The sequence below is a fragment of the Oxyura jamaicensis genome, chromosome 1 (genome assembly GCF_011077185.1).
Source record: "Oxyura jamaicensis isolate SHBP4307 breed ruddy duck chromosome 1, BPBGC_Ojam_1.0, whole genome shotgun sequence".
Taxonomy (NCBI): Eukaryota; Metazoa; Chordata; class Aves; order Anseriformes; family Anatidae; genus Oxyura; species Oxyura jamaicensis.
The window spans coordinates 72,639,595-72,655,250 of NC_048893.1; the positions used below are offsets into that span (position 1 = coordinate 72,639,595).

Sequence of the window (15,656 nt, forward strand, 5' to 3'; positions counted from 1 at the left end):
AGCCGGTAGATGATTTGTTCTTGTGAGCGGGGCAGGTAAAGAGGGTCAGAGAAATTCAGAGAAGGTCAGAGAAGGTCAAAAGGTGAAAGAAGGCCAGAGAAAGACAAGAGGCGGAAACAAGGTAAAGAAGGTCAGAGAAGGTCAAAAGGCAGAAACAAGATAAACAGGGTCAGAGAAGGTCAGAGAAGGTCAGAGAAGGTCAAAATGTGTACCAGGTTGGCCAAGAAAGTCAACGGCATCCTGGAGTGCATTTGAGTGGCCAGCAGGTCAAGGGAAGTGATCTTCCACCTTCCACTCTGCCCTGGTCTGGTCTCACCTGGAGTACTGTGCCCAGATCTGGGCTCCCCGTTACAAAAGAGACAGGGATCTCCTGGAAAGAGGCCAGCGCAGGGCCACAAAGATGTTACGGGGTCTGGAGTATCTTCCCTATGAGGAAAGGCTGAGAGACCTGGAGAAAAGCCTGGATAAAAGAAGACTGAGAGGGGATCTTATCAATATTAATAAATTTCTGTCTTCAGATGTCCAAAATAATTATTTTAATGTGTTTTGGTAATTAGTGCTTTACTATAGCTTGTTGAGATTGGAAGTCAGTGTGCAGTAACTGACAGAGTGTGTGACTTTATAAAAATCTAGTTTTTGTATTTTAGGAGGTGACATACATTAATTGTACCAATATAGACATGGCCTGCATCCTTTCAGTGTTTGTGTTTTAACTGGGTTTTGGACATTTAATTATCTTTTTTCCAAATAGTACCAATTATTACTAAGTCGGTGTACAAATAATGAATAGAGAGATTGGAATTGCAACTGGAGCTCTCAGGTGATTAATATGCATGAATGGTGTTTCCTGGTAATATTCCTATTTCATTACTATTTGTCTCTTTTTCTAAAATGTATGCAAGGCCTTTACTAAAAATGATTCTGTCATTCTACAGGCTTTTTATATTTGGATTGGAAAAAACTGTGATAACAACTTCATAAAAGATGTCCTTGGATACCCAAACTATGCATCAGTACCATAGAAAATGGTAGGCATTTTAATGATCTGTGCTGTATGATGCTTACATTTTGAAGCTATATTTAATCTATTTTTTTTTCTGAATCGTCAGTTTTTAATTATGTAACTGTGATTTAGATTTTTTTTTTTTTTTTTTTTTATGAACATAATCTAGCTTCTTGCCAGCTTTATAGAAAACCTAAGTTGTCACTTAGTTTTAAGGAAAGAATATAAACGTGTTAACTGAATGTCAAAAAAAAAGTTCAATAATATAATTTTTGTTTGTTTGTTTTTTTTTTTTTTTGCTTTGAAATGCATTTGGGCCTACAAAAATATTGTGAAATTGTGTAGATCTCTTCTTGATTCCTTTCTTTCACAAGTGTTAGTTGTTAAGATTGAAGGGGTTTTTGTTGATACGATTTTTTTGAAATCTTACGTTCAGTGAACGCGGTGTAATATACCAGGTCCATGATATTAGGGGATAGGTCTGTATGTGAAGGGTAATGTAAAGGTCTGTATGTCAAGTAAAGTTAGGTTTTGTTCAGCTTACAGGCACGAGTCTGGACAACAAAATGCTTTTAGCTATTAGAACATCAAAGACCCTTCAATGCGTGTTTCGGCATAGGAATTTTTATGTTGTAATCTGTCTATGATCTTCTATGGGAAATGAAGCAGCAATTCTAGAGGACTCCCTCTTCTGTGGAGAGTGGTTCCAAGATATCAACAACCAGGGGATAAGGATGAACCCTACTAAGATACTCTAGAAAAGTTCTGAATTGAATGTCTATAATAATAGTACCAAATATGTACCAAATAGAACCAAAAATGTGGCACTGTAACATGGGAAGATACAAAGGGAAAAAGCAAAAGAAAAGCAGTACTTCTGAGAACAGGTCAGAAAGAGTGGTGAGCTTTAATGCTTCTATAAAATTGGACTGCTTGTTCAAGGTTTTGTGTTTTGCTTGTATTAGCAAGATAGAATTGTTCCTTCTAATCTACCAGTGGTATTATTAATTGACAGTGTTTTCAGGAAAAACTTTAATAAACAAAGGATGGCTTTTTTTTGAGATGTTAAATAGCATTTATTGTAATGAAAAAATAGAGAAAAAAGTAACATACAAAGTTGCCATCTTTGCTTTTAAATTATATTCCCCATTCATTTACTACAAAGGCAGTAGTGGATGTAACACAAAAAATCCTCCCTGTTATAGATTTGTGTTAAATTATATCAACCCTGGAGTTTGTGTATTTAGTTCAGTGAATGCCTCAAACAAGCACTGTTGTGAGGGTGGATTTTTTAAGCTCATTCCCCAACCAAATAATTCCTTATCTTTGCATTGAACTTTGCTTACACTTCAAATTTTGTTTCTCCATGTTTCATTCATCTTTTCAGTGGTACAAAAGACAACATATAGGAACTTAGTTGATAGGGAAAAAAAGCAGGAAAACTGTGAAAGCAGCATTTTAAATAGATTACTGTTTATTTACTGAGCTCACTTTGCAAAATCTTTTGCATGTAAAAGGCAGTTTAAGATAAAGGTGTACTACTTCCTATAAAACAAGTATTACAGAATTGTATTTTAAGCTGAAGAAAAAATGTGTATATGTAATACATGGTAATTTCACAATAGAAATGGTGGTTATTCTGTCATTGGGCCATGTCATGAATATGAGGATCTGTTCTTTAAAATAGTTCTGATAATAAAAGATAATTTCTTTCAATTACCTTCAACCAGACACAACTCCCTGAGGTAGTTGCACTTTTTTCAGAAAGGACGCGGTCTTTCATAGCCTGGCTGAGGGACAACAGACTTTTAAGCCCAGTTCTTCAAGTAATAAAGTAAGTATTTCTGTTAGAACTGAGTGATTTTTGGCAAGTCGTACTTACAGTTTCTAACTGACATTGAAAAGTGGGGGTGTCTAGCTCAGAAGAAACCAAATACTATCTCCTCTACACTTGATAGAGTGCTGTTATCTAAAACCCCTTTGCAATGGAGATCTGTAAATTCTGTTGTCAAATGAGGAAAAAATGAACATGCAAATTCTGTATACACAGATGTATTTTTTTTCTGGGTTTAATCTTTATCGGGATTTAATATAACACTCAGAATTCTTTGCCATCAGCATAATTGCTTACATCTAAACACTAGATCATTTTTATGCTTCAGTTCTTGTGTTTCTACAAGATACTTTAAATGTGGTTTCACCTACCTTTCTCCCATATTATGCTTGTTAAAAAGATACCTGCTGTATGATAGTGATCACAGACTCCAGGGGCTTTTTTCTTAACTTTGGGTTATTTGTACTATAGTATCTTGGGGCTGAATCTAGACTTCAAAACACGATAAGCAATTCATTAGAATTTATGACTCTACTTGAATTTACAGTGTATCTCTTGCTAAATGACTAAAATCTCTATCTATTCTTTCAGAGATGAAACTCCTGCCAAGACAGAGTCTTTTCAGCATTTAATTGAAGATTGGACAGAAGCAGCTTTCTCTTATTATGACTTCTTACTTCATATTCAACAGCAGATTTGTAAATGAGCAAGGAGTAAACTAGAAGAAAAATCCTGACTCCAGATAGAAGCATTGGCTGAGAGAAGTATATGGAAAGTTACAAAAGTGGATGTTTGCTCTTCACAATATACAGTAATCGGCACTGGTTTGGAAACTTTACTGTTAAAGGAGGAGATGTATACATTTCCAGAAGACATTTATTTTAACATTTAACATTTCCAGAATACATTTCCACATTTATTTCAGTCTAAAAGTGCTAGGAATGATGAAGCTGTTTTCAGTAGTAAACTTCAAATTGGTTTATCCACGTTTCTAGTAGTGTGGTGGTATGATGCTCTGTTTATTGCAAGCTGGTGATTCTATGTAGCTATGTGGGATGATATTTCTTAGTGAAATGTACAATTAGGTAAAGCCTTTTTTTCTTACGTTTATTATGGTAGCCCTTCAAGATTTAAATTCTTAAAAGAGATGTCAAAGGGCAGTGCCGTAAGTTGGTTGTTTATATGAATTTCTTCATATTTAGTAAAGACTTCAGCGAATTCCCTTTGAAAGTTGCAGAATTTCACTAAAGTAAATGAATTGTAGAAATAAAATATATAATGCACGTATTATATTTGTAAGGAAAATGTAAAAATGAAACTAAAAAAAAAGACTTAGCTCAGTGTGCTGAATTGTGGAGTGCTCAATGACGAATTATTTCAGTCCCAAGCTAGACAGTGAAGTTGACTATTAAAACATTCTTTAAAAAAATCCATGTAGAAGGAACACAGCTTCTTGTTGTGTTTAATTTTTAGGTGGATTTATTTAGATTGGCTTACTAATTAAAAATATTTTGCTTTATCATGTGTTTTTATATTTAAGCAAATACTATCTTTTTGCAACCTAACTATATATTGAAGAGAACACTTTATTTTGCAGACCTCTAGAAAGGAGGAAAAAACGTTGCGCTCTCTGAAATGAGCTGTCGATACAATACAATAGTTAAAGTTCCTGAAACCCTCCTTGTGTATTATCCTAAAGAAGACATATCTGCTAACCTTGTTTTACATTTTGTAAACTGCTGTAATCTTGGTCCAGGTTTTCTGTAACTTTTGTCTGCTGTTTAGATTAAGCATGGGTAATCACTCAATCTAACTTGACTATATGATTTCTGCTGTGATCTAAAGAGGAAAAAAAAAGGTGAAGAGGGGTGTAAAAATGAATTAGCTTGCAACAAGGGGAGTAAAGGCTTTAATATACCAAATTTCAAAATGCAGTAACATAGCCAAATTTTTACATCTTTCCAAAACCTTGTTCTTGCTAATGTTTTGGTAGCTTAATTGTGAAGTTTCAGATGGATTTAGCTCAGATTTTGAAACTTTGTTGTGACATTGGGGTGGTTTTGTTTCAGTTTTTTTTGAGGCACATTAGAAATAATTCACAAAGTATAGTCACTCACACATAGTACTTTTTGTTAATTTGTTTGATGAAATATAACTAAAATGATTAAATACCAAAAAGTAAATAATAATTAGTATGATTACATTTTATTTTAAAGTAGTCTTGAGAATGTTAACATGTTGTGTAACTGCTGTATCCCCTGAAAATGGAACTTGAATAGTCAAGAAAAAATGTTCTAGCTATGGTTTGCAAATGCTTTAAAAAAGTTACCCTAGATAAATTGTTCAAGTGATGTTATTCTGCATGTTAGCATCAACTCATTATTCGGGGAAAATAAAATTTACATGTGTGTTGTCCTTAACTAAATGTTTTTAAGTTACCTAAAAGAAACTTACCTAAAATAAATTGAGATATATATATATATATTTTTCCATTTAGTCTGAGGTGATGTTGAATGTTGTCCCTAAATCCCTAAATCCTGTCCACCAGGATTTTGGTACTGATATGCTTGTTCATAGATGGATTCAAAGTGGGTGAAAGCTACACACTGCTGAAGACAGGGACAACTCAAAAATTATTTGTAATTGCGAAGATGAGAAGAGCATGTTACAATTTAAGTGCCCCATGACTTGTGAGCTTGGTATTGAATACCTCGGAATATCTTATTCCATGATCAATTGCAACGTGTTCTGTAAAACCATTATTTAAAGTTTATTCTTCCATCTTTTTTATATATTATAAATTATACTATAAATTATAACAAGTACAGCAAGAGCTATTTGTTCAATAAAATCCTACCATAGCACAGAATCTAGGGTTTTTGTTGTCATGACTTTTTAAAATTAGTTAGAGGAGCACATGTACTTCCTGACTGATCTTTGTTTTCAAATTTAAGATGCCAGTCCCATGGAAGTATTTTGAATTGAAACATCTTTGGATTTAGCACATTGATTTTAGTGTTTTGAACAACAGAGTATCTGTAGGTATGGAAGTAGCATCTGAAAGATGGCTGTACTTACAATGCTTGGATCAAACCACTGTACTGAAGGTGCATGCCAAAAACTGAATCTTCATGAAGACACAGTGAAACTTGAAAGATTTTTGTCCACTGGATAATATTTTGGTGAGGAGTTAAGAGGTAAACTTTTGTATCTTTTTAAAGTGTTGAACTGTCCCAAGAGAATTTTTTCCCCAAAAGCTTTCAACTCTGTGTCATATGAATCATGCCTGTTTAATGAAAAGTTTAAAATTAGCTGGGGAAAGATATACCAGCCCCAGCTAAGTAAGTCTTTTGGCGAATTGATTCAAATTCTCTACATTTTAAATACAGCTGGCATCCCTTTTCATTTCTTAGTTCTAGAAGCCACATCGCTTACATCTTTTAACATCAAAGGAATATGTGAACTACTGATGGAAAAATTACAGTCCAGGAGTCTCCTAGAATAGTAAAGAAATGTAATGTAGCTCCTGGAGAATTAGTAGTAAATATAATTTTGTATTAAACTTTCACATATATCAGAAATAAGCCTATTTTGATGCATATCTCTGGAAAAAAGATGAGTGGGCGCAGTTGACTGGCTTTCTGTACATTTTGTCGAATACTGAAAAGATGTTTTTCAGTCATTAGTGGTGGTGCTGTTTTTTTTAACAAGACAAAATCAGCTGTTAGTAATCCTGACAGTCAAGAGCTCTTTAATAATTTCAAATATGAAGTATTACTTTTTTGACCCCAAATACATTTCAAGAACTGTATTAAAAAAACTTTCCAAGATAGTGGGACAGACATATTTTTTAGTGTGTACTTACAACCTCAATCACTGATTTCAGTAGTTGGTGTTAACTCATGTATAAAGGACTTGCAAGATCTTGAGTAAAATTTTTGACCATATTTTGTCTCAGTGCTATCTTCTGATCTTGGCCAGGATGTAATCCTGCAAAAGCGTGGTGGCCAGTTTCTGTGAGTGACTGAAACAAGAAGAAGGTTTGGTGGCCTGAGACTCTCACTGGCAATCTGTCTTGCTCACATAGAAAATTCTCTTTACCAAATTCTTTATTCTGGAGGAGGAGAAGAAGTGGCCTTTTAAAAAAATTAATAGCATAGTTCATTGATTTGCATCCCTGCTGCAAAATTTTCCTGTGGCAAAATGTCTGGAAACATTTCAAAACTTGTAAAAAAAAAAAAAAAAAAAAAAAGAAAAAGGAAAATGAGTTTTACTATTGTTTCTCTTGTACCAGTTTACCTTTCTGATTTCTGTTGTATATTTTCTAAAAGTACTGGGTATTTGATTTTCAGCTGTCAAGAGAACATCACCCCAGAGACATCAGCAAATACAGATATCAAATTACACCCTTCATCACTAAAAGAAAAGCACCAGTTCAAAAATTATATATATATATATTGAGTGTTTCCAGTAGGAAAGAAGTTGATTTTTTTTTCTCTGTTGGGCAATAAAGTATTGTAATATCTTTTTCTTGTGTTTGACACTGAAGCTTGAGAGTTTCTTGAGTGAAGCGTTTACTGTCACAAAAATCCTTAAGCATTAGGAAGAGTAGGTGATGATTTACCATCTTAGTAATCTGCTAGCCATAGAAAATGCCATTCTTATCAATTGTTTGAAAAGTAGTTTATATATATATTTGTATCAGAAAATAATTGAGAAAAATAACATCTAGGAATATACTGTCGTTTGTTACTAACTTTTCTAGATACTGTGCTTTCAAAAAGTTAGACCAACTGTAAATCCTACCTTTTATGAATACAAAATGTTACTGAAGCTGAAGCAAACAAAAAACGAAATGTGTCCTGATTGTCTATAGTTAAGGGTTCTTTTCTGCTCCTTGGCTCTTGTGCACCTGAATGTGCTGCCTTTGTTGTCCTGAGCAGAACTTAGGAGAAGCCAGGAGCAGGATTGGGCCCCCTGCTCTCTGTTGTCTGGTCTGTGTAGATTCCTGTGTTGTGAACTGGGGGCACCTGGAGATGCCCAACTGCTCTGTGCCAGCCTGCCTTTGATGCACTGGTATCTTGTCCTCTTGTTAATTTGCTTTTCTTGGGCTTTCGCTTCTTTGTGTTTAAATTTTTGATGGTGTTCCTCAGATCCATAAAGTGATTTACATAAAGATGGGCTATTGCTGCCCTTTCCCCTATTCTATTCTTTTTCACCCTAATGTGTTGTTATGGTGAACTTTGAACAATGCTCCCTCGGTCTTTTCAAAGTGTGTGTTATAAAAAATAAGTTGTTATATGGCTTCTGGGAGATGTTTAAAAACAAAAAATGAACTATCTTCCCTCCTCAGTGGTGGTTTCTTAGGTAGCAGGAACAATGTTTTGGCTTCTTCCTAAAGCAATATTTTGGAGTTTAGGACTTGCTTTATTGAAAAAATAAAAAGTAAAACCTTGCAGAAAGTGTGTGTGTGTGGTGGAAAGGGACCAGGCCAGGCTTGCAGGACTCAGTGGAGCAAGAGTTAGGCCTTCCATGAAGGATAATGTCAAAGGGAGGGATAACTCCTACCCCAAAAAGACCATTGCCAGTGTTAGTGCCTGCTGCATAAGGGGCTGAAATGTCAGCCACTAAAATTGTACTGAAATTGTTAATTATTCCATAAGAATTCATGCTTCCAGTTTAGCAGAAATGAATTTACAAGAAAGAGAAAGCACGCACAAAAGCCCAAGCAACCACCGAGGCACAGTGCAACGCCTCAGTAGGGGGAGGTAAGGGCAATGACCAGATGAAACAAGCTTCTCGCAGGCATGACTCGGGTCTCAGCAAAGTGCTCCCCTGCTGTTTGGAGAGCCTGGCAGCTCTGTAGTAGGAGCATAATTTATGATCCTCCCTCCGCCCAGCTGAAGCACTTCCTGATCCTGGAGTAAGAATTTCTGTAATAAAAGTCCAAGTCTCTTCCCCTGGCAGCATGCCTTCCAGCAGCCTGTTTAGGAAATCCTACCTGCCGGACAGACTGCTCCATAAAAAATACAGAGCTTTAGTCTGTCCTGGGTGAGCTGGGGAGGCGTCTTACCTCACTCATCTCCTAGAGCAGGAGGATTAGTAAACTGGCATGTTGCAATGAGCTGTTCTTCTATGTTTTGAAAAGATCTTTGCTCTCTGTGCACTGAACATAATTCTCCCTGGTGGAAAAAAAAAAAAAAAAAAAAAAAAAAAAAAAGTCTGTCTTTGCACCAAATAGCCACGGTCTTGTTACCATGCCCAGAAAGGAGCAAAAGGGTTTTATATGCTCCCGTCTTCATTAAAACATAGGAGTCCAGGTTTCATCCCTGTGACTATGTGGAAAATTCAGGCTATTTAGTAATGGCTCGTGGACAAGCGATAGGATTTGTTTTTCTGGGGAGGTGCATTGCCTAACTTTATTTCATTCCGCTATATTAACTTTCATCCTAAAAGCTGACCCCCACCTGAATAGCCTGCAGGTCCAGACCTTGTTTCACTGTTTGTACTAAAGCAACTTTGCCATTCAGTCCATTTTATACTCATTTTTATTATATCTGTGATTGTAGTGATATTTCACTTTTATATATATATATGTTTGAGTGTGAACAAATAACGACAAGGATGATATTTATATAGACCTATCCTTGTCAGGTGTTAATGATATGCAGTAGTTTAGAAGTGAAGTATTGTGCTTATACCTTTATGAGGTATAAGATGAGAAAATCTAAGTTACAGGCAACAGATAATATTTAATGGGGGAAACTGAAAGATGCAAAACACGTGTTGCTTGGAGAACAAAGCTGAAGTTACCTCATGAAGCAATCTGAAAGGTGAGAAATGTAAACAGATGGTAGGTTTTTGGAAGGGGCAAAGTCATCGTTTTAAACAGGGTAGTGACACAAGCACCAGCTGGTAAAATGTTCTGTTGGCTCTCTTGGCCCATGGAAAAGACACGACTTATTTCCTAGTGCCCCAAAAAGGCTAATACTCACATTTCCCTTCCAGAGCAGGGGAAATGAATGAAGTGGGGGCTTATTTAGACCCCAGAACCACCAGGTGTCCAAGTAGTTGTGGAGTTTTTCCACACTCCACGGCCACACTCTTTAGGGCTGCAGCAGCCCAGTTTCTTCTTCAAGACCCTTTTATCACCGCAGGGCAAAGCTGTGTCTTGTATGCAGCGTGGCTGTGGAGGGACCTACAAAGAGCAGAGAAAACAGGCAAATCCAACACTTCCCTGGGTTTCGCCGCTTCAGTGGTTTGCACTGAACATGAAAAGCAACGTTTGTGGTGATAGAGATGTGAGATATGCTGATGTGGAACACATAACTGCCGACAATTTCTTGTAAATAGAACTCCCTTGGAAATAATAAACCTCGGTAGGGCTTGCTTTTGCGTTTGGATGCTCATTGCTGAGGCAGCAGACTGCGTTTATCCCGCTGAAACACAGAGGGCAGCGACACCAATACACCTCAAAAACAGGCAGTGTGGGGACTACATAGTACAGTACGCCACGATACTCGGGTGTTGCGGTACGAGCTCCCGCAGCTCTGTTTGCCGTTTTCACGGCGAGGAGCAGCCGGCCCTCCCCGCAGGGAGCTGCCCTCCTCTTTCTCCCCGGCGGCGCGCGGGAAGGGGTAGGGCGCCCAGCCCCGGCGGCAACGCCCAGTGCTCAGGCTGGCCCACGGCGGCGCTGGAAGAAGAAGAGGAGGAGGAAGGCTGGGGCGAAGCTGGGGCGGGCGGTGCGGAGCGGCTGGCCGCTGGGTGAGCGGCGTCGCCGGCTGCTGGCGGGGGGCTTCCCGGCCCTGCCCGCGCTTCAGGTGGGTGAGGCGGGCGGGCACGGGCTGGGCTTTCCCCACATCTCGCCTGCCTCCTGACGGCCCTGAGGGGCTCGGACGGGGGATTCGGGGAGCTGGGGAGGCCAGGGGAGGGTCGAGCCGGTGGTGGCTGCTTGGTTGGAGCGGCACTGCTCGGTCCTGGTGAGGCATTGTTGTGGAAGTTGTCTGTTGGAAGGGCTCGGGGCTGTGGGTTCGCTGAGCTTGGACAGCCCCAGCATGTAGGGGAGGGTGAGGAAAATATGTTTGCTGCGACTTCGGAGCGTCCAGGAGGTGTGCAAGGCCCATGTGGTTGCAAGTTCAGAGGGAACGTGGTTTAACCCTTGGTTACTGTTTTTCATAGCAGCTATCCTCAGCGCACTTGAAGATGTGGCTGTGATAAAAGCAGCACGACGGTGTCCCTGTCATGTCCACAAGAAGGAAGCCCCAGGGCCCAGTGGCAGAAGGACGTGCAATGGGCTGGCTTGTGCAAACCCTGGGACCTGCCGAAGGGTCACATCATGCTCCTGAGCAAGCTGCTGGCTTCTTGCTGAGAGCTCGAGCACAAACCCCACTCAGAAACGTATCTGCGTAATCCCATAGTGTTAATTTGCCCCTTCTCTGCTAATCTGAATGGCTGCTCTCTGGTTTGGCATGCATGGCTTATGAGGACACTTAAGGAAGGAAATTAAAATATATACTGGCGTAGCCTCCATCATCTTCTACGGCTTGAACACAGAGTGCAAAAAACATCTTTGCTTTCAGAGAGGGCATTTCCACTGCCAGTCAGCGCACTGGTGTTACATAGTCAGTTCATCACCTCTAACTTCTCTGGGATACCGCTTTGCAGGCAAGCGTCATGCTTTTCGAAGGCTCCAAAATGAGGCTGAAAGTTCCAGAAGATGCACAAAAAAGGAGAGGAGGAGGAGGAGAAGCTCTTGATTTGGCACTCCTGCCATTATAGGAAGGAGCAGGAAAACAAACAGCTCTGTGACTTATTGGGATGGAACATGACAGCGATGTGATTTAGGAATTAAATTCTTATGCTTTTCTAGGCTAGGGAGAGGGGTGTTGTAATGTCAAGGAAAACTCTAATTTGCAAAAGATGTTAAATAGGAGATCTTGCTCATTTCTAAAGTGGAAGTGTTGGGAATGTATTAATATAGAATGCTTTTTATATGCGCAGTGCAGAGTTCCAAATTTTCTACAGAGCCGTTAGCATGATAGATGATGAAGCATGTTTACTGATTTTGCCCCTTCCTGTTTTCATCTTTGGGTGCCTTTCAAATTTGTGAATACGTCTCTGCAGAACAGTTAAGGCAATTAAAATATTTGTTAGTAAAGAAATTAAATTAATGGCCTGTAGTTGTAATTTCAAGCTAGTGGAAAGATGTTACTATGCTTGTTTAGCTCTTTAGACGTTGATGTCGAGCAGAATGTCAAGTACATCTTGTCCAGTGCAAATGCTGGTGTGACTATTTGATATTTTTCCCCCTGTGCTTTTTCTTTTGTTCTCTGGGGGGTTATATTTGCTTGTGTGTGTTGCTAGTTCTCCTGTTCGTCATAATCATTCAGTTGAAGAAGTGTTTTGCCTCCAGCTCTGAAAGGAAAGGTTGGAGCTCTTGTGGTCAGTTTGGGAGAGCAGAGCTTGGTTGCCTGTTGCCTTCGCCCTTGGTGTGTGCCGGTGCTGTCCATGGCCCCGTGATTCATAACAGGGATCACATGCACCATGATGGGGATCGGTTTGCCAAGATACCTGCTGGCAGCACCAACTGCGGGTTTCCATTTGCAAAGCTGGAGGTGATGCTACTCACAGGGTTAGTTGTCACATGCTGTGGAGATGGGTGTTCAAGTGGTACCATGCTGACAAGCAGGTGCGTAAGTACACAGCGTATTTGTTTTGACCAATAAATAAGCTGCCCTGGGGACAAATGAACCACTTTAGAGTGCCAGATTTGCCGTAATTTTTCTGTAAAAGCAGGGATTCCTATCCTAAAGAGTGGGATCCTCCATTGTGATCTTCTTAGCTCAGTATTTAAACAAAATCCACACCTCCTCTGATAGCTTTGATTAGCTGCTCTGCTTTTAGAGCAATGTTTATGCAAATTCCGCATAATTTTATAAAGCTGAATTTTCAATTGCGTGATTTGATTTGTGTACAGGACGTTTTTATCTCTCTGAGGAGTTTTCAGTATTTATACAGGTACATAGTTTTCCAGCTAAGTCTGGCGTGTTGTGTTCTTTGGGCAGACCTTGTTATTACTATTAGTAGTATTATTCCAAGGAAGCAGTTTTTTCTGGTAGAGTCACAGATTTGTAATACTGCAGTTATTTGATATGTGGTGAAACCTAGGGGTTCAGGCTATTTCACTTCCTTGCAGTGAATAGTTGAATCAATAGCTAACCTATTTGCATAAGATTTAAAGCATGATGTGTACATAGTCTCATGTTCATACTACAGTTTAAATCAAGTGTTACAACTCCTGTTTCTATTTTTTTTTAAGCATTGGAAAAGGAAGCCTCTGTATGGAAAATTACACGAAAGAGGTCAACACTACTAACCTTTTTTCTTCTTCTAATCCAACAGCGGTGGATCGCTCAGTTTCATCTAGTCTTTCAGATGTAAGAGATGCCTTAGTTAATGCTGTGGTAGACTCTTTGTCCGCATATGCGTCAACTGCCTGCAGCAGTCCATGCTGATAGCACCAAATTCCCTCAAGTTGTTTCCCTTGTATGTTTTGGCTCTTCTCAAACAGGTATGTATAAGCTAGGAGTAGTGACGTTTGATTCATTGTTCCATTGGAGGAACTGAGCAATGTCCTTTCCTATAATTATCAAAACAGAGTTTTCCTTTTTGAACTTACAGGACAGAAACAAAAAATGACCATGCCTATTTGAACTGATTAGTGCCTGAATAGTTTTTTTTGGTTTTACTTGACTTTTTAAAATATATTTTGTTACTTGATTTTACAGTGAAAATCATAATATATATTGTAGCAGCAATTCTTAGATTCTTTTGGCAACTAATTAAAGTTGCCCAAGCGGTTGTTGTAAGTCTCTCATAAGTACTTCATTTGATTTTGTGAAGAAAAATCATATAGTTTTCAGTGCATGTGTTTGTATTTTCCGGTAGTAAGAAGGAAAATTTAATTTCCTTGGAATGAAATGAAACATATTAAAGAAGCTAAAGTGAATATTTTCAAGTTCACATAAAGTTCACTCACTGCTTTTTGATTTTTTAATATCTTTTGTGTTAACAAAAATCGTACTTAAATATTAGGAGAGTTTACTGCCGGGTTTGTTCTTCAGTAAATCTCGTAGCTTCAAGATATTTAGTGCTTGACTGTTGTGTTCATTTTTTCTTATTAGAAACAAAGATTTGTGTAAATTCTGTAAGAAATATGATCATAACCATTTATTTTCATTTGGCTCTGTGATGATTTTAGCCTTTAATATACTGACTAGGACTTCTTAGCACTGACGTAAGTAAAGCAAGTAATAGTGGGGAAAAAAACAACCCCATTTAGTATCAGGAGAATCTGGGTAAAAGATAGCTTAGAGTAAGAAATGCTGAGAAAAGAAGGAATTTATAGAGGTTTTATTTTTATTAACAACAATAAGAAACTAAAACTGCAAAAAGAGGACTTGCATCCACAGCTTTGGTGGAGAGGTGAATTTGCACATTGCTTGAAGGAATATTCAATCAGAAGACGGTGCTTTCTCTGTTGTGTTGTTACCGACGGAATAGTCTTATTTTGCTTAAATGAAACTTGCTTATGATAATTTGCTATTGAACAGTACATCTGTTGTTCCTTCAGTTTTATGGAAGCACAATCACTATTTTAAGTCTTCCCCATGTAACTTTCTCACCAAAGGTGGTCCAACATCTTGGTCCAGCTATGGATTTTTCTAAGAAGTTGACATCGGACTGTTCAGGCCAACAGACTGCTGTGGATTTATTTCTCTTAAGTTCACAATATGCTGATTTAGCTTCTCTTGGTAAGGAGTGCCTACTACATGTATTAATTCCTCCCAAAGTGTTGTCTGTCTTTGAAAAGCACAGGCTGCTTCAGGAATTCTTTGATCTTGTCTTTATGCTCTTGTAAATGCAGCTAATGCTGCATAGGAATTGACTTAGAAGTTGATATCAGTAAAGAACAGGGGTATTGGATTGGTGGTCTCAAAGACAATTATTCTGAGATTTCAGTTTTAAACTAGAAAGTACTCTTCTGCTCGAGAACAGAAAACAGGTAGATGGCAGGAAACAAAGTTTAATCATAGGAGGAGAACACAGTTCTCACCTTTCAGTATTAAAGTAGGATTTGTCTCTGCACACACATTTAGTTTTATGTCTACGTCATTAAATATGCAAGCACTCCATGCTACCTTTGGCAGCTAAGACAGGTTATTGAAGTAAGTGGATGGATATTGAGATAACTGTGGATTGCAGTGACTGCAGTGGGAGATCCCACCGTGCACCAAGCGCCGTGCCGGACACCCGGTGATGAACACCGGGAGCTCACCTAACCTGCTGCCCAGAGCTGGTACCAAGACCTGCTCGCCACACCTGCTCAGAACAAGTGTTCCGCAGCGCTGCTCATGGAGTTGGTTCCCAGAGCTGGTCCCCACGAGTTGTGCCCAGACCTGCTCTCCAGCTCTTGTCCGCACGGCTGGGCCACAGCTCCCCAGAGCTGTGCCGAAGACCTGGTCCCCAGAGTCTGTCGCCAAGTCCTGCGGACCAGACGTGCTGCCCAGGGCTAGTCCCCGGAGCTGGTTCCCAGATGCGGTAGCCTGACCTGGGCACCAGGCCTGCTCGGCAGAGCTGCTCTCCCACACCTGCTCCCCAACACCTGGCCTCCCAACCTCTGGTCCCCTGAGCTAGTCCCCACCACTGCTTCCCGGACTTCCGGAGGTCTGCGCACCCGGTCTTCGGGCCGCTTCTGGGGATCAGAGCTTGGGAGCAGCTCTGGGGCCCAGGTGTGAGGACTCCACTTGAGGACGCCAT

At 39.3% G+C, this 15,656-nt stretch overlaps 1 long non-coding RNA gene across 1 annotated transcript; it reads left to right on the top strand.

Moving 5' to 3' along the window:
* The first annotated feature begins 906 nt into the window (after window positions 1–906).
* Window positions 907–3,710, top strand: LOC118156453. Its single transcript, XR_004746276.1, has 3 exons — window positions 907–1,028; window positions 2,734–2,837; window positions 3,429–3,710. It is a non-coding gene; the product is annotated as an uncharacterized LOC118156453 (long non-coding RNA).
* Window positions 3,711–15,656: the final 11,946 nt, after the last annotated feature.